Source organism: Canis lupus, chromosome 22 (genome assembly GCF_048164855.1).
Source record: "Canis lupus baileyi chromosome 22, mCanLup2.hap1, whole genome shotgun sequence".
Classification (NCBI taxonomy): Eukaryota; Metazoa; Chordata; class Mammalia; order Carnivora; family Canidae; genus Canis; species Canis lupus.
This window is the reverse complement of record NC_132859.1, coordinates 54,107,501-54,130,770: the sequence shown is the minus strand read 5'-3', so window position 1 is coordinate 54,130,770 and position 23,270 is coordinate 54,107,501.

The following is a 23,270-nucleotide window of genomic DNA, read 5'->3' as shown; positions in this document are numbered from 1 at the left end:
AGAGTCACCAGGTCTGGGTGCGGCCTAGGTGGGGCAAGATTCAGTAGTTCTGAGTTAGGTCAAAGTGGGGACGAGAGACACCAGGTCCAGGTGAGGCCAAAGGGAGGACCAAAGTCACCAGATACCGGTGAGGTCCATGTTGGAAACAGAGTCACCAGGTCCAGGAGAGGTCCAGGTGGCGACTAGAGTCACCAGATCCAGGTGAAGTCCAGGTGGGGACCAGAGTCACCAGATCCAGTTGAAGCCAAGGTGGGGACCAGAGTCACTAGGTCCAGATGAGGCCCAGGAGAGGGCCAGAGTTACCAGGTACACGTGAGGCCCCGGTGGGGATCAGAGTCAACAGGTCATGTGAGGCCGGCTTGGGGACCATGGTCAACAAGTCTACTTGAGGCCCAGATGTGGAACACAGTAAGCAGGTCCAGGAGAGTACGTGGTTGTGACACGAGTCACCACGTCCAGGTGAGTCCCAGGTGGGGACCAGGATCACAAGGTACAGGGTAGGCCCTTGAAAGTACCAGAGTCAACAGTTCGAGGTCAGGCGCAGGTGGCAACCAGGGTCAGCAGGTCCAAGTCAGGGCAAACTTGGGTTCAGAGTCACTAGGGCGTGGTGAGACCATAATCCCCTGGTCCAGGTGACATCCAGTTGGGGACCAGAGTCACCAGGACAGGGTGAGGCCCAGAGAGGTTCCAGAGTCATCATGTCCAGGTTAGGCTCAGGTGTGGAACTGAGTCACCAGGTACCAAGATGCCCACATGAGGACCAGAATCAACAGATCTGGGTGACGCGCAGATAGGATCAGAGTCACCAGTTGCAGGTGAGGCAAAGAAAGAGTCCACAGCAATCAGTTCCAGGTGGGGAACAAAGTAACCAGGACTGGGTGAGGCCCAGATGGGGACCAGTTTCCCTTCTCCAAGTGAGGCCCAGGTGATGACCAGAGTCCCCAGGTTGGGAGAAGACGAGGTAAGGACCAGATTCACCAGGTGCAAGAGGCCCACGTGGGGACCTGAGTCACCAGGTATGGGTGAGGCCCAGGTGGCAACCCCACTCACCAGGTCCAGGTGAGGCCAACCTGCAGGCCAGAGTCACCAGATCCAGGTGAGGCCCTAGTGGGGACCGCAGTCACCAGGTAAATGTGAGTCTACAAGATCACCACAGTCACCAGGTCCAGGTGTGGTTCATGTGGGAACGAGAGTCCCCAGGTCCAGGTGAGACCAAGTTGGGGACCACAGTCACCAGGGCCAGATTGAGGCCTAAGTGGGGGGACCCGATTCATCAGGAGGCCCAGATGGGGACCAGATTCACAGGTCCAGATGAGGCCCAGTTGGGGACCAGAGTCCCCGGGTCAGGGAGAGGACCAGGTAACGACCAGATTAACAGGTCCAAGAGGCCCACGTGGGGAACTGAGTTACCAGGTATGGGTTGGCAACCCCACTCACCAGGTCCAGGTGAGGACAACCTTCAAGCCAGAGTCACCAGATCCAAGTGAGGCGCTAGTGGGGACCGGAGTCACCAGGTAAATGTGCGGCTACAAAAATACCACAGTCACCAGGTCCAGGTGTGGTTCATGTGGGAACGAGAGACACCAGGTCCAGGTGAGAACCAGGTGGGGACCACAGTAACCAGGTCCAGATTGAGGCCTAGGTGGGGGTACCAGAGTCATAAGGACCAGTTGAGGCCAAAGTGTGGAGCAAAGTTATCATGTCCAGGTGAGGCCCAGGTGGGGAACAGAGTAACCATGTCCCATTGATGCCAGGTGGGAAAAGAGTCACAAGGTCCCGGTGAGGCACAGGTGGCAACAGGATTCACCAAGTCCATGTGAAGCCCAGGTGGGGACCACAGTCACCAGATCCAGGGTAGTCTCAGGTGCAGACCAGAATCACCAGGTCCAGGTGTGGTGCAGGTGGCTACCAAACTCACCAGGTCCCGGTGAGGCTTGGTGGGGACCAGAGTCACGAGGTACATGAGAAGCTAGAAACACATAGGATCCCTGGGTGGCGCAGCGGTTTGGCGCCTGCCTTTGGCCCAGGGCGCGATCCTGGAGACCCGGGTTCGAATCCCACGTCGGGCTCCCGGTGCATGGAGCCTGCTTCTCCCTCTGCCTGTGTCTCTGCCTCTCTCTCTCTCTGTGACTATCATAAATCAATAAAAATTAAAAAAAAAGATTCTAGAAACACTGCGGCCAACAGGTCCACATGATCTCCATGTGGGAACGAGAATCACCAGTTACAGGTGAGGACCAGGTGGGGATCGGACTCACCATGTCCAGGTGAGACCCAGGTGGGAAACAGTGTCACCATGTCCAGGTGTGGCCCAGGTGAAGACCAGAGTTAATAGGTCCGGCTGGGTCACTGTTAGTGAACAGTGTAACCATATCCTGATGCTACCAAGGTGGGTACCAGAGACACCAGGTCCTGGTGAAGCCCAGTTGGGACCAGAGACATGAGGTCCAGGTGCGGTCAAGATGGGAACCACAGTCACCAGGTCAGGTGAGGCCATGCTTAGGATCAGAGTCACCAGTTACAGGTGAGGCCCAGGTGGAGCCAGAGTCACCTGGTACAGAAGAGACCAAAGTCAGGACCAGAGTTACCAGGATCAGGTCAGTCCCAGTGTTGAATAGAGTAACCATGTCGCGATGATGCCCAGGTAGAACCAGATTTACCAGGTCCAGATGAGTTGCAGGTGGCAGCATATTCACTAGGTTCCGGTTAGGCCAAGTTGAGGACCGAGTCACCAGGTCTAGTTGAGGCTTGGAGGGGTACCAGATTCACCTGGTCTAGGTGACATCCAGATGGGGACTAGAGTCACCATGTCAGGCTGAGGCCCAGAGGGGATCCAGAGTCATCATGTCCAGGTGAGGCTCACGTTGGAACAGAGTATCCAGGTCATAATGGTCCACAGGTGAGGACCAGAGTCACCAGATCTGGGTGAGGCCCAGTTAGGATCAGAGTCACTAGTTCCAAGTGAGGGCCAAGAAGGAGTACACAGCAATCAGGTCCAGGTGGGAACAAAGTCACCAGGATTGGGTGAGGCCCAATGGGGACCAGAATCACAATGCCCAGGTGATTCCCAGGTGATGACCAGAGTTACCAGTTCCGGGTGAGGACAAGGGAATGACCAGATTCACCAGGTCCACGTGAGGCCCACGTCGGAACCTGTGTCACCAGGCATGGGTGAGTCTCAGGTGACAACCCCACTCATTAGGTCCAAGTGAGGCCAACCTGCAGGCCATGCCGAGGAAACATGTCCTGATGATGCCCAGGTGGGGTCTAGAGTTATCAGGTCCAGGTGAGGCACACCTGCAGGCCATGCAGTGGAACCATGTCCCGGTAATGCCGAGGTAGGGATCAGAATCACCATGTCCAAATGAGGCCCAGATGGAGCATATTCACTAGGTCTAGGTGAGGCCCTGTTGAGGACCAGAGTCACCAGATCTGGTTGAGCCCTATAAGGGTACCAGAATCACCTGGTTCAGGTGACATCGAGATGGGGACCAGAGTCACCAGGAAAGGGTGAGGCCCAGAGAGGTTCCAGAGTCATCATGTCCAAGTGAGGCTCAGGTGTGGAACAGAGTCACCAGGTACCAATGATGCCCAGTTGAGGACCAGATTCACCAGGTCTGGTGACGCGCAGATAGGATCAGAGACACCAGTTCCAGGTGAGGCCAAGAAGGCGTCCACAGCAATCAGGTCCATGTGGGAACAAAGTCACCAGGACTGGGTGAGGCCCAGATGGGGACCAGTTTCACCAGGCCCAGGTGATTCCCAAGTGGTGACCAGAGTTACCAGTTCTGGGAAGGACCAGATAAGGACCAGATTCACCAGGTCCAATTGAGGCCCACGTGGGGACCTGTGTGACCATGTATGGGTGAGGCACAATTGGCAACCCCACTCACCAGGTCCAGGTGAGGCCAACCTGCAGGCGATGGAGAGGAACCGTGTCCCGATGATGCCCAGGTAGGGACCAGAGTTACCAGGCCCAAGTGAGGCCAACCTGCAGGCCATGCAGTGGAACCATATCCCTATGATGCCCAGGTAAGGACCAGAGTCACCAGGTCCAAATGAGGCCCACATGGAGCATATTCACTAGGTCCAGGTGAGGCCCAGTTGAGGAAGAGTCACCAGATCTGGTTGAGGCCTAGAGGGATACGAGAATCCCCTGTTCCAGGTGACATCCAGATGGGGACCAGAGTCACCAGAGAAGGGTAAGGCTCAGAGAGGTTCCAGAGTCATCATGTCCAGGTGAGGCTCAGGTGTAGAACAGAGTCACCATGTACCAATGATGCCCAGGTGAGGACCAGAGTCACCAGGTCTGGGTGAAGTGCAGATATGATCAGAGTCACCAGTTCCAGGTGAGGCCAAGAAAGAGTCCACAGCAATCAGGTCCAGGTGGGGAACAAAGTCACCAGGACTGGGTGAGACCCAGATGGGGACCAGATTCACCAGATCCAGGTGAGGCCCAGGTGGTGACCAGAGTCCCCGGGTCTGGGAGAGGACCAGGTAATGACCAGATTCACCAGGTCCAAGAAGCCCACGTGTGGACCTGAGTCAACAAGTATGGGTGAGGCCCATGTGGCAACCCGACTCACCAGGTCCAGGTGAGGCCAACCTGCAGGTCAGAGTCACCAGATCCAGGTGAGGCCCTAGTGGGGACCGGAGTCACAGGTAAATGTGAGTCTACAAGAACACCACAGTCAACAGGGCCAGGTGTGTTTCAAGTGGGAACGAGAGTCACCAGGTCCAGGTGACACCCAGGTGGGGACCACACTCACCAGGTCCAGATTGAGGTCTAGGTGGGGGGACAAGATTCATCAGGACCAGTTGAGGCCAAAGCGTGGATCAAAGTTATCATGTCCAGGAGAGGCCCAGGTGGGCAACAGTGTAACCATGTCCCATTGATGCCAGGTGGGAAAAGAGTCACAAGGTCCAGACGAGGCCTAAGTGAGGAGTAGATTCACCAGGTCCTGTTGAGGCCCAGCTGAGGACCAGTGTCCCCAGCTCCGGGAGAGTCCCAGAGGGGAACCAGAGTCACCCGGTTCTGGTGATATCCACGGGTGACCAGAGTCACCACGTCAGGTTGAGGCCCAGAGGGGGACGAGAATCACTAGGTCCAGGTGAGGCCCCGATGTGGAACTGAGAAATCAGGTACCATGATGCCCATATGAGGACCTGAGTCACCAAGTCCAGGTGAGGTCCCTGTGGGAACCAGTCACCTCATCCAGTAGAGGCCCGGGTGGGACCACAGTCACCAGGTCCACGTAAAGTCCAGGTGGGGACCAGAGTCTCCAGATCCAGGTGAAGCCCAGGTGGGGACCACAGTCACCAGATCCAGGGTAGTCTCAGGTGCAGACCAGAATCACCAGGTTCAGGTGAAGTGCAGGTGGCAAGCACACTCACCAGGAACCGGTGGACCCTGGTGAGGACCAGAGTCATGAGGTACATGCAAACCTAGAAACACTGCAGCCACCAGGTCCACATGATGTTCATGTGGGAACGAGAATCACCAGTTACAGGTGAGGACCAGGTGGTGATCCGACTCACCATGTCCAGGTGAGACCCAGGTTGAGCCAGTGTCACCATGACCAGGTGTGGCCCATGTGAAGACTAGAGTTAATAGGTCCGGCTGGGTCACTGTTATTGAACAGTGTAACCATATCCTGATGCTACACAGGTGGGTAACAGAGACATCAGGTCCTGGTGACCCTGAGATGGGACCAGAGACCTGAGGGCCAGTTGAGGTCCCGATGGGAACCACAGTCACCATGTCAGGTGAGGCCATGCTTGGAATCAGAGTCACCAGTTACAGGTGAGGCCCAGGTGTAGCCAGAGTCACCTGGTACAGAAGAGGCCAAAGTCAGGACCAGAGTTACCAGGATCAGGTCAGTCCCAGAGGGGAATAGAGTAACCATGTCCCGATGATGCGCAGGTAGTACCAGAGTCACCAGGTCCAGATGAGGCGCAGGTGGGGATCATGTTCACTAGGTCATGGTGATGCCCAGTTGAGGACCAGAGTCACCAGGTCAAGTTGAGGCCTAGAGGGGTACCAGATTCACCTGGTCTAGGTGACATCCAGATGGGGACCAGAGTCACCATGTCAGGCTGAGGCCCAGAGGGGATATAGAGTCATCATGTCCAGGTGAGGCTCAGGTGTGTAACAAAGTATCCAGGTCATAATGGTCCACAGGTGAGGACCAGAGTCACCAGATCTGGGTGAGACCCAGTTAGGATCAGAGTCACCAGTTCAAGGTGAGGCCAAGAAGGAGTCCACAGGAATCAGGCACAGGTGGGGAACAAAGTCACCAGGACTGAGTGAGGCCTAGATGGGGACCAGATTCACCAGGTCCAGGTTATTCCCAGGTGGTGACCAGAGTTACCAATTCTGGGTGAGGTCCAGGTAAGGACCAGATTCACCAGGTCCAAGTGAGACCCACGTGGGGACCTGTGTCACGAGACATGGGTGAGGCTCAGGTGTCGACCCAATTCACCAGGGCCAGGTCAGGGCAACCTGCAGGCCATTGAGTGGAACCATGTCCCGATGATGCCCAGGTAGGGACTAGAGTTACCAGGTCCAGGTGAGGCCAACCTGCAGGCCATGCAGTGGAACCATGTCCCGATGATGCCCAGGTAGGGACCAGAGATACCAGGTCCAGGTGAGGCCAACCTGCAGGTCATGCAGTGGAGCCATGTCCCTATGATCCCCAGGAAAGGACAAGAGTCACCAGGTCCAAATGGGCCCAGATGGAGCATATTCACTAGCTCCAGGTGAGGCCCAGTTGAGGACCAGAGTCACCAGATCTGGTTGAGGCATAGAGGGGTACCAGAATCACCTGGTACAGGTGACATCCAAATGGGGACCAGAGTCACCAGGTCAGGGTGAGGCCCAGAGCGGCTCCAGAGTCATCATGTCCAGGTGAGGCTCAGGTGTGGAACACAGTGTCCAGGTCATAGTGGTCCACAGGTGAGGACCAGAGTGACCAGATCTGGGTGATGCGCAGATAGGATCAGAGTCACCAGTTCCAGGTGAGGCCAAGAAAGAGTCCACAGCAATCAGGTCCAGGTGGGGAACACAGTCACCAGGACTGGGTGAGGCCCAGATTGGGACCAGATTCAACAGGTCCAGGTGAGGCCCAGGTGGTGACCAGTGTCCCCGGGTCTGGGAGTGGACCAGGTAAGGACCAGATTCACCAGGTCCTAGAGGCCCACGTGGGGAACTGAGTCACCAGTTATGGGGTGGCAACCCGACTCACCAGGTCCTGGTGAGGCCATCCTTCAGGCCAGAGTCACCAGATCCACGTGAGGCCCTAGTGGGGACCGGAGTCACCAGGTAAATGTGCGTCTACAAGAACACCACAGTCACCAAGTTCAGGTGTTGTTCATGTGGGAACGAGAGTCACCAGGTCCAGGTGAGAACCAGGTGGGGACCACAGTCACCAGGTCCAGATTGAAGCCTAGGTGGGGGGACCAGAGTCATCAGGACCAGTTGAGGCCAAAGTGTGGAGCAAAGTTATCATGTCCAGGTGAGGCCCAGGTGGGGAACAGAGTAACCATGTCCCATTGATGCCAGGTGGGAAAAGAGTCACAAGGTCCCGGTGAGGCGCAAGTGGCAACAGGATTCTCCAAGTCCAGGTGAGGCCCAGGTGGCGACCAGTCACCAGATCCATGTGAGGACCAGCTAAGGACCAGATTCACCAGGACCAAGTGAAGCCCAAGGGGTGACCAGATTACCGGGTAAGGGTGAGGCCCATAGGGGAACCAGAGTAACCAGTTTAGTTTGAGGCCCAGAATGGGACCAGAGGTCCGTGGTCAAAGTGAGGCCCAGGTGTGGAATAGAGTATCCAGGTTCGAATGATGCCTGGGTGAGGACCAGAGTCACTAGGGCCATGCAGGCCCAGATGGGGAACAGAATCACTAGGTCCTGGTGAGGCATAGAAAAAGACCACAGTCCCCAGTATCAGGTGAGTCCCTTGTGGGAACCAGAGCCACTGTATCCAGCTGAGTCCCAGGTCCATGTGAAGCCCACGTGATGACCAGCTTCTTCAGGTCGAATTGAGGCATAGCTGGGGACAAGAGTCACCAGGTGGGTGCGGCCTAGGTGGGGCAAGATTCAGCAGTACTGAGTTATGTTAAAGTGGTGACGAGAGACACCAGGTCCAGGTGAGGCCAAACTGATTACCAGATTCACCAAATCCAGGTGAGGTCCATGTTGGAAAGAGAGTCACCAGGTCCAGGAGAGGTCCATGTGGGGACCAGAGTCACTATATCCAGGTGAAGTCCAGGTGGGGACCAGAGTCACCAGATCGAGGTGAAGCCCAGGTGGGGACCAGAGTCACTAGGTACAGATGAGGCCCAGGTGAGGACCAGTGTTACCAGGTACACGTGAGGATCCGGTGGGTATCAGAGGCAACAGGTCCATGTGAGGCCGGCTTGGGGACCATCGTCAACAGGTCCACTTGAGACCCAGGTGTGAAACACAGTAAGCAGGTCCAGGTTAGTCCCCCGTGGTGACAAGAGTCACCACGTCCAGGTGAGGTCCAGGTGGGGACCAGGATCACCAGGTACAGGGGAGGCTCTTGAAAGAACCAGAGTCAAGAGTTCGAGTTCAGGCGCAGGTGGCAACCAGGGTCAGCAGGTCCAAGTCAAGCCAAAGGGGACTTCACAGTCACTAGGGCACGGTGAGACCCAGAGGGGGAGCATAGTCACATGGTCCCGGTGAGGTTCAGTTGTGGAACACAGTCACCAGGTCCCAATTTTGCCCAGTTGAGGACCATGGTCAACAGGGCCAGGTGAGGCCCAGATGGGGACCGGAGTCCCGAAATCCAGGTGAAGCCCAGGTGAGGACCACAGTCACCAGATCCAGTGTAGACTCAGGTGCAGACCAGAATCACCAGGTCCAGGTGTGGTGCAGGTGGCAACCAAACTCACCAGGTCCCGGTAAGACACTGGTGGGGTACATGAGAAGTCACGAGGTACATGAGAAGCTACAAACACATGGGATCCCTGGGTGGCGCAGCGGTTTGGCGCCTGCCTTTGGCCCAGGGCGCGATCCTGGAGACCCGGGATCGAATCCCACGTCGGGCTCCCGGTGCATGGAGCCTGCTTCTCCCTCTGCCTGTGTCTCTGCCTCTCTCTCTCTCTGTGACGATCATAAATAAATAAAAATTAAAAAAAAGATGCTAGAAACACTGCGGCCAACAGGTCCACATGATCTCCATGTGGGAACGAGAATCACCAGTTACAGGTGAGGACCAGGTGGGGATCGGACTCACCATGTCCAGGTGAGACCCAGGTGGGAAACAGTGTCACCATGTCCAGGAGTGGCCCAGGTGAAGACCAGAGTTAATAGGTCCGGCTGGGTCACTGTTAGTGAACAGTGTAACCATATCCTGATGCTGCCCAGGTGGGTAGCAGAGACACCAGGTCCTGGTGAGGCCCAAGTGGGACCAGAGACATGAGGTCAGGTGAGGTCCCGATGGGGACCACTGTCACCAGGTCAGGTGAGGCCATGCTTAGGATCAGAGTCACCAGTTCCAGGTGAGGCCCAGGTGGAGCTAGAGTCACCTGGTACAGAAGAGGCCAAAGTCAGGACCAGAGTTACCAGGATCAGGTCACTCCAAGTGGAAATAGAGTAATCATGTCCCGGTGATGCCCAGGTAGAACCAGAGTCAACAGGCCCAGATGTGGCGCAGGTGGGGAGCATGTTCACTAGGTCCCGTTGAGGCCCAGTTGAGGACCAGAGTCACCAGGTCTAGGTGAGGCTTGGAGGGGTACCAGATTCACCTGGTCTGATGACAAACAGATGTGGACCAGAGTCCCCATGTCAGGCTGAGGCCCAGAGTGGATCCAGAGTCAACTTATCCAGGTGAGGCTCAGGTGTGGAACAGAATATCCAGGTCATAATGGTCCACAGGTGAGGACCAGAATCACCAGATCTGGGTGAGGCCCAGTTAGCATCAGAGTCAGCAGTTCCAGGTTAGCCAAGAAGGAGTCCACAGCAATGAGGTCCAGGTGGGGAACAAAGTCACCAGGACTGAGTGAGGCCAAGATGGGGACCAGATTCACCAGGTCCAGGTGAGGCCCAGATGGTGACCAGAGTCCCCAGGTCTGGGAGAGGACCAGGTAAGGACCAGATTCACCAGGTAGAAGAGGCCCACATGGGGACCTGAGTCACCATTTATGGGTGAGGCCCAGGTGGCATCCCCACTAACCAGGTCCATGTGAGGCCAACCTGCAGGCCAAGTCACCCGATCCACGTGAGGACCTAGTGGGGACTGGAGTCACCAGTTAAAAATGATTCTACAAAAACATCACAGTCACCAGATCCTGGTGTGGTTCATGTGGGAATGAGAGTCACCAGGTCCAGGTGAGACCCAGGTGGGGACCACAATCACCAGGTCCAGTTGAGGCCCAGGTGGGACCACAGTCAACAGGTCCAGGTGAGGCCTAGGTCGGGGGACCAGAGTCATCAGGACTAGTTGAGGCCAAAGTGTGGAGCAAAGTTATCAGGTCCATGTAAGGCCCAGTTGTGGAAGAGTAACCATGTCCCATTGATTCCAGGTGGGAAAAGAGTCACAAGGTCCAGACGAGGCCTTAGTGAGGAGTAGATTCACCAGGTCCTGTTGAGGCCCAGTTGAGGACCAGTGCCCCATCTCCGTGTGAGTCCCAGAGGGGGACCAGTGTCACCCGGTTCTGGTGATATCCAAGTGGGGACCAGAGTCACCAAGTCAGGGTGAGGCCCAGAGGGGGACGAGAATCACTAGGTCCAGATGAGACCCCGATGTGGAACTGAGAACCCTGGTCCCATGATGCCCATATGAGGACCTGAGTCACCAGGTCCAGGTGAGGTCCCTGTGGGAACCAGTCACCTCGTCTAGGTGAGGCCCAGGTGGGACCACAGTCACCAGGTCCAGGTGAGGCCCAGGTATATAGAGAGTATCCAAGTCCCAATGATGCCCAGGTAAGGACCAGAGTCAACAGGTCCAGGAGAGGACCAAATATGGATGAGAGTCATTGTGTTCCAGGTGAGGCCAGAAGGAGACCACAGGAACCAGGTCCAGGAGAGGCCCATATGGGAACCAGAGCCAACAGATCAGGGTGAGGTCCAGTTCTGACCACAGTCAGAAGGTCCAGGTGAGGCGCAGGTGGCAACAGGATTCACCAAGTCCAGGTCAGGCCCAGGTGGCCACCAGTCACCAGATCCAGATGCGGACCAGCTAAGGACCAGATTCACGAGGCCCAAGTGAAGCCCAAGGGGTGACCAGAGTCACCAGGTAAGGGGAGTCCCCGAGTGGGAACCAGAGTAACCAGTTTAGTTTGAGGCCCAGAATGGGACCTGAGGTCCCTGGTCAAAGGTAAGCCCAGGTGTGGCATAGAGTATCCAGGTCCCAATGATGCCTGGGTGAGGACCAGAGTCACTAGGGCCATGCAGGCCCAGATGAGGAACAGAATCACTAGGTCCTGTTGAGGCATAGAATAAGACCACAATCACCAGTATCAGGTGTGCCCCTTGTGGGAACCAGAGCCACTCTATCCAGCTGAGTAACAGGTCCATGTGAGCCCCACGTCAGGACCAGATGCATCAGGTCGAATTGAGGCATAGTTCGGGACAAGAGTCACCAGGTCTGGGTGCGGGCTAGGTGGGGCAAGATTCAGCAGTTCTGAGTTAGGTCAAAGTGGGGACGAGAGACACCAGGTCCAGGTGAGGCCAAACTGAGGACCAGAGTCACCAGATCCAGGTGAGGTCCATGTTGGAAAGAGAGTCACCAGGTCCAGGAGAGGTCCATGTGGGGACCAGAGTCCCCAGATCCAGGTGAAGTCCAGGTGGGGACCAGAGTCACGAGATCCAGGTGAAGCCCAGGTGGGGACCAGAGTCACTACGTCCTGATTAGTCCCAGGTAAGGATCAGAGTTACCAGATACACGTAAGCCCCCGGCGGGGATCAGAGCCAAAATGTCCACGTGAGGCCGGCTTGGGGACCATGGTCAACAGGTCTACCTGAGGCTCAGGTGTGGAACACAGTAATCATGTCCAGGTGAGTCCCCGGTGGTGACAAGAGTCACCAGGTCCAGTTGAGGCCCAATTGGGGACCAGGATCACCAGGTACAGGGGAGGCCCTTGAGAGAACCAGAGTCAACAGTTCGAGGTCAGGCGCAGGTGGCAACCAGGGTCAGCAGGTCCAAGTCAGGCCAAGGTGGGGTTCACAGTCACTAGGGCACAGTGAGACCCAGAGGGGGACCAGAGTCACCTTGTCCAGGTGAGGTCCAGTTGTGGAACACAGTCATCGGGTCCCAATTTTGCCCATTTGAGGACCATGGTCAACAGGGCCAGGTGAGGCCCAGATGGGGACCGAAGTCTCCAAATTCAGGTGAAGCCCAGGTGGGGACCACAGTCACCACATCCAGGGTAGTCTCAGGTGGACACCAGAATCACCAGGTCCTAGTGAGGTGCAGGTGGCAACCACACTCACCAAGTCCCGGTGAGGCCCTGGTGGGGACCAGAGTCACGAGGTACATGAGAAGCTAGAAACACTGCAGCCACCAGGTCCACATGATGTCCATGTGGGAACGAGAATTACAAGTTACAGGTGAGGACCAGGTGGCGATCTGAGTCACCATGTCCAGGTGTGACCCTGGTGGGAACCAGTGTCACCATGTCCAAGTGTGGACCAGGTGAAGTCGAGAGTTAAAAGGTCCGGCCGGGTCACTGTTAGTGAACAGTGTAACCATATACTGATGCTACTCAGGTGTGTACCAGATACAAGTTCCTGGTGAGTCCCAGTTCGGACGAGAGACATGAGGACCAGGTGAGGTACCGATGGAAACCATAGTCACCAGGTCAGGTGAGGCCATGCTTAGGATCAGAATCACCACTTACAGGTGAGGTCCAGGGGGAGCCAGAGTCACATGGCACAGAAGAGGCGAAAGTCAGGACCAGAGTTACCACGATCAGGTCAGTCCCACTGGGAATAGAGTAAACACGTCCCGATGATGCCCAGGTAGGGACCAGAGGTACGAGCTCTGGGTGCGGCCCACCTAAAGGCCATGCAGTGGAACCATGTCCCGATGATGCCCAGGTAGGGAAGAGAGTTACCAGGTCAAGAAGAGGCCAACCTGCAGACCTTTATGTGGAACCAGGTCGCGATGTTGCCCACGTAGGGACCAGAGTCACCAGGTCCAAATGAGGCCCAGATGGAGCATATTTACTAGGTCCAGGTGAGGCGCAGTTGAGAACCAGAGTCACCAGATCTGGTTGAGGCCCAGAGGGGTACCAGATTCACCTGGTCTAGGTGACATTCAGATGGGGACCAGAGTAACCATGTCAGGGTGAGGCCCAGAGGGGATCCAGAGTCATCATGTCCAGGTGAGGCTCAGTTGTGGAACAGAGTATCCAGGTCATAATGGTCCACCGGTGAGGACCAGAGTCACCAGATCTGGGAGAGGCCCAGTTAGGATCAGAGTTACCACTTCCAGGTGAGGCCAAGAATGTGTCCACAGCAATCAGGTCCAGGTGGGGAACAAAGTCACCAGGACTAGGTGATGCCCAGGTGGTGACCAGATTTACCAGTTCCGGGTGAGAACTAGGTAAGGACAACATTCACCAGGTCCAAGTGAGGCCCACGTGGGGACCTGTGTCACCAGGCATAGGTAAGACCCACGTGGGAACCCCACTCACCAGGTCAAGATGAGGCCAACCTGCAGGCCATGCAGAGGAGCCATTCCCGATGATGCCCAGGTAGGGACCAGAGTTACCAGATCCATGTGAGACCCAGGTGGGGAACACAGGAACCAGGTCCAGATTGAGGCCTAGGTGGGGGGCCAGAGTCATCAGGACCAGTTGAGGCCAAAGTGCGGAGAAAACTTATCATGTCCCGATGAGGACCAGGTGGGGAACAGAGTCACCAGGCCCAAATGAGGCCCAGATGGAGCATATTCACTAGGTCCAGGTGAGGCCCAGTTGAGGACCAGAGTCACCAGATCTGGGTGACGTGCAGATAGGATCAGAGCCACCAGTTCCAGGTAAGGCCAGAAAGAGTCCACAGCAATCAGGTCCAGGTGGGGAACAAAGTCACCAGGACTGGGTGAGGCCCAGATGGAGACCAGATTCACTCACCAGGTCCAGGTGAGGCCCAGGTGGTTACCGGAGTCCCCGGGTCTAGTAGAGGACCAGGTAAGGACCAGATTCACCAGGTCCAAGAGGCACACGTGGGGACCTGAGTCACCAGGTATGGGTGTGTCCCAGGTGGCAACCCCACTCACCAGGTCCAGGTGAGGCCAACCTGCAGGCCAGAGTCACCAGATCCACGTGAGGCCCTAGTGGGGACCAGAGTCACTAGGTAAATGTGAGTCTACAAGAACACCACAGTCACCAGGTCCAGGTGTGGTTCATGTGGGAATAAGAGTCACCAGGTCCAAGAGACCCAGGTGGGGACCACAGTTACCAGGTCCAGATTGAGGCCTACGTGGGGGGACCAGATTCATCAGGACCAGTTGAGACCAAAGTGTGGAGCAAAGTTATCATATCCAGGTGAGGCCCAGTTGGGGAAAAGAGTAACCATGTCCCATTGATGTCAAGTGGGAAGAGTCACAGGTCCAGACGAGGTTTAAGTGAGGAGTAGATTCACCAGGTCCTGTTGAGGCCCAGTTGAGGACCAGTGTCCCCAGCTCTGGGTGAGTCCCAGAGGGGAACCAGAGTCACCCGGTTCTGGTGATATCCAGGTGGGGACCAGTGTCACCACGTCAGGGTGAGGCCCAGAGGGTGACGAGAATCACTAGGTCCAGGTGAGGCCCCAATGTGGACCTGAGAAAGCAGGACCCATGATGCCCATATGAGGACATGAGTCACCAGGTACAGGTGAGGTCCCTGTGGGAACCAGTCACCTCGTCCAGGTGAGGCCAGGTGGGACCACAGTCACCAGTTCTAGGTGAGGCCCAGGTATATAGAGAGTATATCCAGGTCCCAATAATGCCAAGGTAAGGACAGAGTAAACAGGTCCAGGAGAGGCCCAAATATGGATCAGAGTCATTTTGTTCCAGGTGAGGCCAGATGGAGACCACAGGAACCAGGTCCAGGAGAGCCCCATATGGGAACTAGAGCCACCAGATCCAGGTGAGGTCCAGGTGGGACCACTGTCACAAGGTCCAGGGGAGGCGCAGATGGCAACAGGATTCACCAAGCCCAGGTGAGGCCCAGGTGGCGACCTGTCCCCAGATCCATGTGTGGACCAGCTAAGGACCAGATTCCCCAGGCCCAAGTGAAGCCCAATGGGTGACTAGAGTCACCACGTAAGGGTGAGGCCCAGAGTGGAACCAGAGTAACCAGTTTAGTTTGAGGCCCAGAATGGGACCAGAGGTCACTGGTCAAAGTGAGGTCCAGGTGTGGAACAGAGTATCCAGGTCCCAATGATGCCTGGGTGAGGACCAGAGTCCCCAGGGCCATGCAGGCCCAGATGGAAAACCGAATCACCAGGTCCTGGTGAGGCAAAGAATAAGACCACAGTCAGCAGTATAAGGTGAGCCCCTTGTGGGAACCAGAGCCACTCTATCCAGCTGAGTCCCAGGTCCATGTGAGGCCCACGTGAGGACCAGATTCATCAGGTTGTATTCAGGCATAGCTGGGGACAAGAGTCACCAGGTCTGGGTGCGGCCTAGGTGGGGCAAGATTCATCAGTTCTGAGTTAGGTCCAAGTGGGGATGAGAGACACCAGGTCCAGGTGAGGCCAAACTGAGGACCAGAGTCACCAGATCCAGGTGAGGTCCATGTTGGAAAGAGAGTCACCAGGTCCCGGAGAGGTCCAGGTGAGGACCAGAGTCCCCACATCCAGGTGAAGTCCAGGTGGGGATCAGAGTCACCAGATCCAGGTGAAGCCCAGGTGGGTACCAGAGTCACTAGGTCCAGATGAGGCCCAGGTGAGGACCAGAGTTACCAGGTACACGTGAGGTGCCGGTAGGTATCAGAGGCAACAGGTCCATGTGAGGCAGGCTTGGGGACCATGGTCAAGAATTCTACTTGTGGCCCAGTGTGGAACACTGTAACCAGGTCCAAGTGAGTCCCCGGTGGTGACAAGAGTCACCAGGTCCAGGTAAGGCCCAGGTGGGGACCAGGATCACCAGGTACAGGGGAGGCCCTTGAAAGAACCAGAGTCAACAGTTCGAGGTCAGGCGCAGGCAGCAACCAGGGTCAGCAGGTCCAAGTCAGGCCAAAGTGGGGTTCACAGTCACTAGAGCACGGTGAGACCCAGAGGGGGACCAGAGTAACGTGGTCCAGTGAGGTCCAGGTGTGGAACACAGTCACCGGGTCCCAATTTTGCCCAGTTGAGGACCATGGTCAACAGGGCCAGGTGAGGCCCAGATGGGAATCGGAGTGCCCAAATCCAGGTGAAGCCCAGATTGGCACCATAGTCACCCGATCCAGGGTAGTCTCAGGTGCAGACCAGAATCACTAGGTCCAGGTGAGGTGCAGGTGGCAACCACACTCACCAGGTCCCGGTGAGGCCCTGGTGGAGACCAGAGTCACGAGGTACATGAGAATCTAGAAACACTGCAGCCACCAGGTCCACATGATGTCCATGTGGGAACGAGAATCACCAGTTAGAGGTGAGGACCCTGTGGGATTCCGACTCACCATGTCCAGGTGAGACCCAGGTGGGAACCAGTGTCACCATGTCTAGGTGTGGCCCAGGTGAAGACCAGAGTTAATAGGTCCGGCTGGGTCACTGTTAATGAACAGTGTAACCATATCCTGATGCTACCCAGGGGGGTACGAGAGACACCAACTCCTGGTGAGGCCCAGGTGAGACCAGAGACATGAGGACCAGGTGAGGTCCCATGGGCACCACAGACATCAGGTGAGGTGAGTCCATGCTTAGGATCAGATTCAACAGTTACAGGTGAGGCCCAGGTGGAGCCAGAGTCACCTTGTACAGAAGAGCCAAAAGTCAGGACCAGAGTTACCAGAATCAGGTCAGTCCCAGTGGGGAATAGAGTAACCATGACCCGATGATGCCCAGGTAGAACCAGAGTCACCAGGTCCAGATAAGGCGCAGGTGGGGAGCATATTCACTAGGTCCCGGTGAGGCCCAGAGGACCAGTGTCACCAGGACTAGTTGAGGCCCAGAGGGGTACCAGATTCACCTGGTCTTGGTGACATCCAGATGGGGACCAGAGTCTTCAGGTCAGGGTGAGGCCCAGAGAGGTTCCAGAGTCAACATGTGCAGGTGAGGCTCAGGTGTGGAACAGAGTAACCAGGTACCAATGATGCCCAGGTGAGGACCAGAGTCACCATGACTGGGTGACGCGCAGATAGGATCTCAGTCACCAGTTCCAGGTGAGGCCAAGAAACAGTCCAAAGCAATCAGGTACAGGTGGGGAACAAAGTCACCTGGACTGAGTGAGGCCCAGATGGGGACCAGATCCCCCAGGTCCAGGTGAGCCCAGGTGGTGACCAGAGTCCCCGGATCTGGGAGAGGAACAGGTAAGGACCAGATTCACCAGGTCCAAGAGTCTCACGTTGGGACCTGAGTCACCAGGTATGGGTGAGACCCAGGTGGCAACCCCACACACCAGGTCCAGGTGAGGCCAACCTGCAGGCCATGCAAAGGAACCATGTCCCGATGATGCCCAGGTAGGGACCAGAGTCACCAGGTCCAGATGAGGCACAGGTGAAGAGCATGTTCACTAGGTCCCGGTGAGGCCCAGTTGAGGACCACTGTCACCAGATCTGGTTGAGGCTTAGAGGGGTACCAGAATCACCTCGTCCAGGTGACATCCAGATGGGGACCAGAGGCATCAGTTCAGGGAGAGGCCCAGAGTGGTTCCAGAGTCATCATGTCCAGGTTAGGCTCAGGCGTGGAACAGAGTCACCAGGTACCAATGATGCTCAGGTGAGGCCCAGAGTCACCAGATCTGGGTGACGCGCAGATAGGATCAGAGTCACCAGGTCCAGGTGAGGCCAAGAAAGAGTCCACAGCAATGAGGGCCACGTGGGGAACAAAGTCACCAGGACTGGGTGAGGCCCAGATGGTGACCAGATTCACCAGGTCCAGGTGAGGCCCAGGTGGTGACCAGAGTCCCCGGGTCTGGGACAGGACCAGGTAAGGACCAGATTCACCAGGTCCAACAGGCCCACGAGGGGAATTGAGTCACCAGCTATGAGTGAGGCCCAGGTGGCAACCCCACTCACCAGGTCAAGGTGAGGCCAACCGGCAGGCCAGAGTCACCAGATCCAGGTGAGGCCCTAGTGGGGACCAGTGTCACCAGGTAAATGTGAGTCTACAAGAACACCACAGTCACCAGGTCCAGGTGAGGTTCATGTGGGAACGAGAATCACCAGTTACAGGTGAGGACCAGGTGGGGATCCGACACACCATGTCCAGGTGAGACCCTGGTGGGAACCAGTGACACCCTGTCCAGGTGTGGCCCAGGTGAAGACCAGAGTTAATAGTTCCGCCTGGGTCACTGTTAGTGAACAGTGTAACCATATCCTGATGCTACCCTGGTGGGTATCAGAGACACCAGGTCCTGGTGAGGGTCAGGAGGGACCAGAGACATGAGGTCCAGGTGAGGTTCCTTTGGGAACCACAGTCACCAGGTCTGGTGAGGCCATGCTTAGGATCAGAGTCACCAGCTAGAGGCGAGGACCAGGTGGAGCCAGAGTCACCTGGGACAGAAGAGGCCAAGGTCAGGACGAGAGTTACCAGGATCACGTCAGTCCCAGTGGGGAATAGAGTAACCATGTCCTGATGATGCCCAGGTAGAACCAGAGTCACCAGGTCCAGATGAGGCGCAGGTGGAGAACATATTCACTAGGTCCCGGTGAGGCCCATTTGAGGACCAAAATGCCCAGGTCTAGTTGAGGCCTACAGGGGTACCAGATTCACCTGGGGTAGGTGACATCCAGATGGGGACCAGAGTCACGATGTCAGGGTGAGGCCCAGAGGGGATCCAGAGTCATCATGTCCAGGTGAGGGTCAGGTGTGGAACAGAGTATCCAGGTCATAATGGTCCACAGGTGAAGACCAGAGTCACCAGATCTGGGTGAGGCCCACATAGCATCAGACTCACCAGTACCAGGTGAGGCCAAGAATTGTCCACAGCAATCAGGTCCCGGTGGGGAACAAAGTCACCAGGACTGGGTGAGGCCCAGATGGGGACCAGATTCACCAGGTCCAGGTGATTCCCAGGTGGTGACCAGAGTTACCATTTCCGGGTGAGGACCAGGTAAGGTCCAGATTCACCAGGTCCAAGTGAGGCCCACGTGGGGACCTGTGTCACCGGTATGGGTGAGGCCCAGATGTCAACCCCACTCACCAGGTCCAGGGGAGGCCAACCTTCCGGCCATGCAGAGGAACGGTGTCCCGATAATGCCCAGGTATGGACCAGAGTTACGAGTTGCAGGTGAGTCCCTAATGGGGACCGGAGTCACCAGGTAAATGTGAGTCTACAAGAACACCACAGTCACCAGGTCCTGGTGTGGTTCATGTGGGAACGAGAGTCACCAGGTCCAGGTGAGACCCAGGTGGGGACCACAGTCAACAAGTCCAGATTGAGGACTAGGTGGGGGACCAGAGTCATCAGGACCAGTTGAGGCCAAAGTGCGGAGCAAAGTTATCATGTCCAGGTGAGGCCCAGGTGGGGAACAGAGTAACCATGTCCCATTGATGCCAGGTCGGAAAAGAGTCACAAGGTCCAGACGAGGCCTAAGTGAGGAATAGATTCACCAGCTCCGGTTGAGGCCCAGTTGAGTGCCAGTGTCCCCAGCTCCGGGTGATTCCCAGAGGGGGACCAGAGTCACCCGGTTCTGGTGATATCCAGCTGGAGACCAGAGTCACCACGTCAGGTTGAGGCCTAGAGGGGGACGAGTATCACTAGGTCCAGGTGAGGCCCCGATGTGGAACTGAGAAACCAGGTCCCATGATGCCCATATGAGGACCTGAGTCACCAGGTCCAGGTGAGATCCCTGTGGGAACCAGGCACCTCGTCCAAGTAAGGCCCAGGTGGGACCACATTCACCAGGTCCAGGTGAGGCCCAGGTATATAAGTGAGTATCCAGGTCCCAATGAGGCCAGGTAAGGACCAGAGACAACAGATCCAGGATAGGCCCAAATATGGATCAGAATCATTGTTTTCCAGGTGAGGCCAGATGGAGACCACATTCACCAGGTCCAGGTGAGGCCCAGGTGGTGACCAGAGTCCCCGGGTCTGGGACAGGACCAGGTAAGGACCAGATTCACCAGGTCCAAGAGGCCCACGAGGGGAATTGAGTCACCAGCTATGTGTGAGGCCCAGGTGGCAACCCCACTCACCAGTTCAAGGTGAGGCCAACCTGCAGGCCATGCTGAAGAGCCATGTCCCGATGATGCCCAGGTTGGGACCAGAGTTACCAGGTTCATGTGAGGCCAACCTGCAGGCCATGCAGTGGAACCATGTCCCGATGATGCCCAGGTAGGTACCAGAGTCACCAGGTCCAAATTAGGCCCAGATGGAGCATATACACTAGGTTCAGGTGAGGCCCAGTTGAGGACCAGAGGCACCAGAACAGGTTGATGCCTAGAGGGGTACCAGAATCACCTGGTCCAGTGACATCCAGATGGGGATCAGAGTCACCAGGTCAGGGTGAGTCCCAGCCAGGTTCCAGAGTCATCATGTCCAGGTGAGGCCCAGGTTCGAACAGAGTCACAAGGTACCAATGATGCCCAGGTTAGGACCAGAGTCACCAGGTCTGAGTGACGCGCAGATAGGATCAGAGTCACCAGATCCAGGTAAGGCCCTAGTGGGGACTGGAGACACCAGGTAAATGTGAGACTACAAGAACAACACAGTCATCAGGTCCAGGTGTGTTTCATGTGGGAATGAGAGTCACAGGTCCAATGAGACCCAGGTGGGGACCACAGTCACCAGGTCCAGATTGAGGTCTAGATGGGGGGACCAGAATCATCAGGATCAGTTGAGGCCAAAGTGTGGAGCAAAGTTATCATGTCCAGGTGAGGCCCAGGTGGGGTACAGAGTAACCATGTCCAATTGATGCCAGGTGGGAAAAGAGTCAGAAGGTCCAGAAGAGGCCTAAGTGAGGAATAGATTCACCAGCTCCGGTTGAGGTCCAGTTGAGTGCCAGTGTCCCCAGCTCCGGGTGAGTCCCAGAGGGGGACCAGAGTTACCCGGTTCTGGTGATATGCAGGTGGGGACCAGAGACACCACGTCAGAGTGAGGCCCAGAGTGGGACGAGAATCACTAGGTCCAGGGAAGGCCCCGATGTGGAACTGAGAAACCAGGTCCCATAATGCCCATATGAGGATCTGAGTCACCAGGTCCAGGTGAGGTCCCTGTGGGAACCAGTCACCTCATCCAGGTGAGGCCCAGGTAGGACCACAGTCACCAGGTCCAGGAGAGGCCCAGGTATATAAGAGTGTACCCAGGTCCCAATGATGCCCATGTAAGTACCAGAGTCAACAGGTCCAGGAGAGGCCCAAATATGAAACAGAGTCATTGTGTTCCAGGTGAGGCCAGATGGAGACCACAGAAACCAGGTCCAGGAGAGCCCCATATGGAAACCAGAGCCACCAGATCCAGGTGAGGTCCAGGTGGGACCACAGTCACAAGGTCCCGGTGACGCGCAGGTGGCAACAGGATTCACCAAGTCCAGGAGAGGCCCAGGAGACGAACAGTCACCAGATGCAGGTTCGGACCATCTAAGGACCAGATTCACCAGGCCCAAGTGAAGCCCAAGGAGTGACCAGAGTCACCAGGTAAGGGTGAGACCCAGAGTGTTAACCAGAGTAACCAGTTTAGTTTGAGGCCCAGAATGGGACCAGAGGTGCCTGGTCAAAGTGAGGCCCAGGTGTAGAATAGAGTATCCAGGTCCCAATGATGGCTGAGTGAGGACCAGAGTCACTAGGCCCATGCAGGCCCTGATGGGGAACAGAATCACTAGGTCCTGGTTCGGCATAGAATAAGACCACAGTCAGCAGTATCCGGTGAGCCCCTTGTGGGAACCAGAGCCACACTATCCAGCTGAGTCCCAGGTCCATGGGAGGCCCACGTGAGTAACTTATTCATCAGGTCGAAATGAGACATAGCTGCGGAAAGAGTCACCAGGACTGGGTGCGGCCTAGGTGGGGCAAGATTCAGCAGTTCTGAGTTAGGTCAAAGTGGGGACGAGAGACACCAGGTCCAGGTGTGGCCAAACTGAGGACCAGAGTCACCATATCCAGTTGAGGTCCATGTTGGAAAGAGAGTCACCAGGTCCAGGAGAGGTCCAGGTGTGACTAGAGTCACCACATCCAGGTGAAGCCCAGGTGGGGATCAGAGTCATTAGGTCCAGATGAGGCCCAGGTGAGGACCAGAGTTATCAGGTACACGTGAGGCCCCGGTGGGGATCAGAGGCCACAGTTCCATGTGAGGCCGGCTTGGGGACCAAGGTCAACAGATCTACTTGAGGCCCAGGTGTGGAACACAGTAAGCAGGTCCAGGTGAGTCCCCGGTGGTGACAAGAGTGACCACGTCCAGGTGAGGCCCAAGTGGGGACCAGGATCATCAGGTCCCGGTGAGGCCCTTGAAAGAACCAGAGTCAACAGTTCGAGGTCAGGCGCAGGTGGCAACCAGGGTCAGGAGGTCCAAGTCAGACCAAAGTGGGGTTCACAGTCACTAGGGCACGGTGAGACCCAAGGGGGACCAGAGTCACCTGGTCCAGGTGAGGCCCAGTTGAGGACCAGTTTCACCATATCTGGTTCGGCTTAGAAGGGTACCAGAATCACCTGATCGCGGTGATATCCAGATGGGGACCAGAGTCACCAGGTCAGGGTGAGGCCCAGAGTGGTTCCAGAGTCATCGCGTCCAGGTGAGGCTCAGGTGTGGAACAGAATCTCCAGGTACCAATGATGCCCAGGTGAGGACCAGAGTCAACAGATCTGGGTGACACGCAGATAGGATCAGAGTCACCAGTTCCAGGTGACTGAGAAGAAGAAGAAGGCGTCTACTAAATCAGGTCCAGGTGGTGAAGAAAGTCACCAGGACTTGGTGAGGCCCAGATTTGGACCAGATTCACCAGGTCCAGGTTATTCCCAGGTGGTGACCAGAGTCCTCGGGGCTGGGAGAGGAGCAGCTAAGGACCAGATTCAACAGGTCCAAATGAGGCCCACGTGGGGACCTGAGTCACCAGCTATGGGTGAGGCCCAGGTGGCAACCCCACTCCCCAGGTCCAGGTGAGGCCAACCAGCAGGCTAGAGTCACCAGATGCAGGTGAGGACCAGGAGGGGACCAGAGTCACCAAATCCAGGTGAGGTC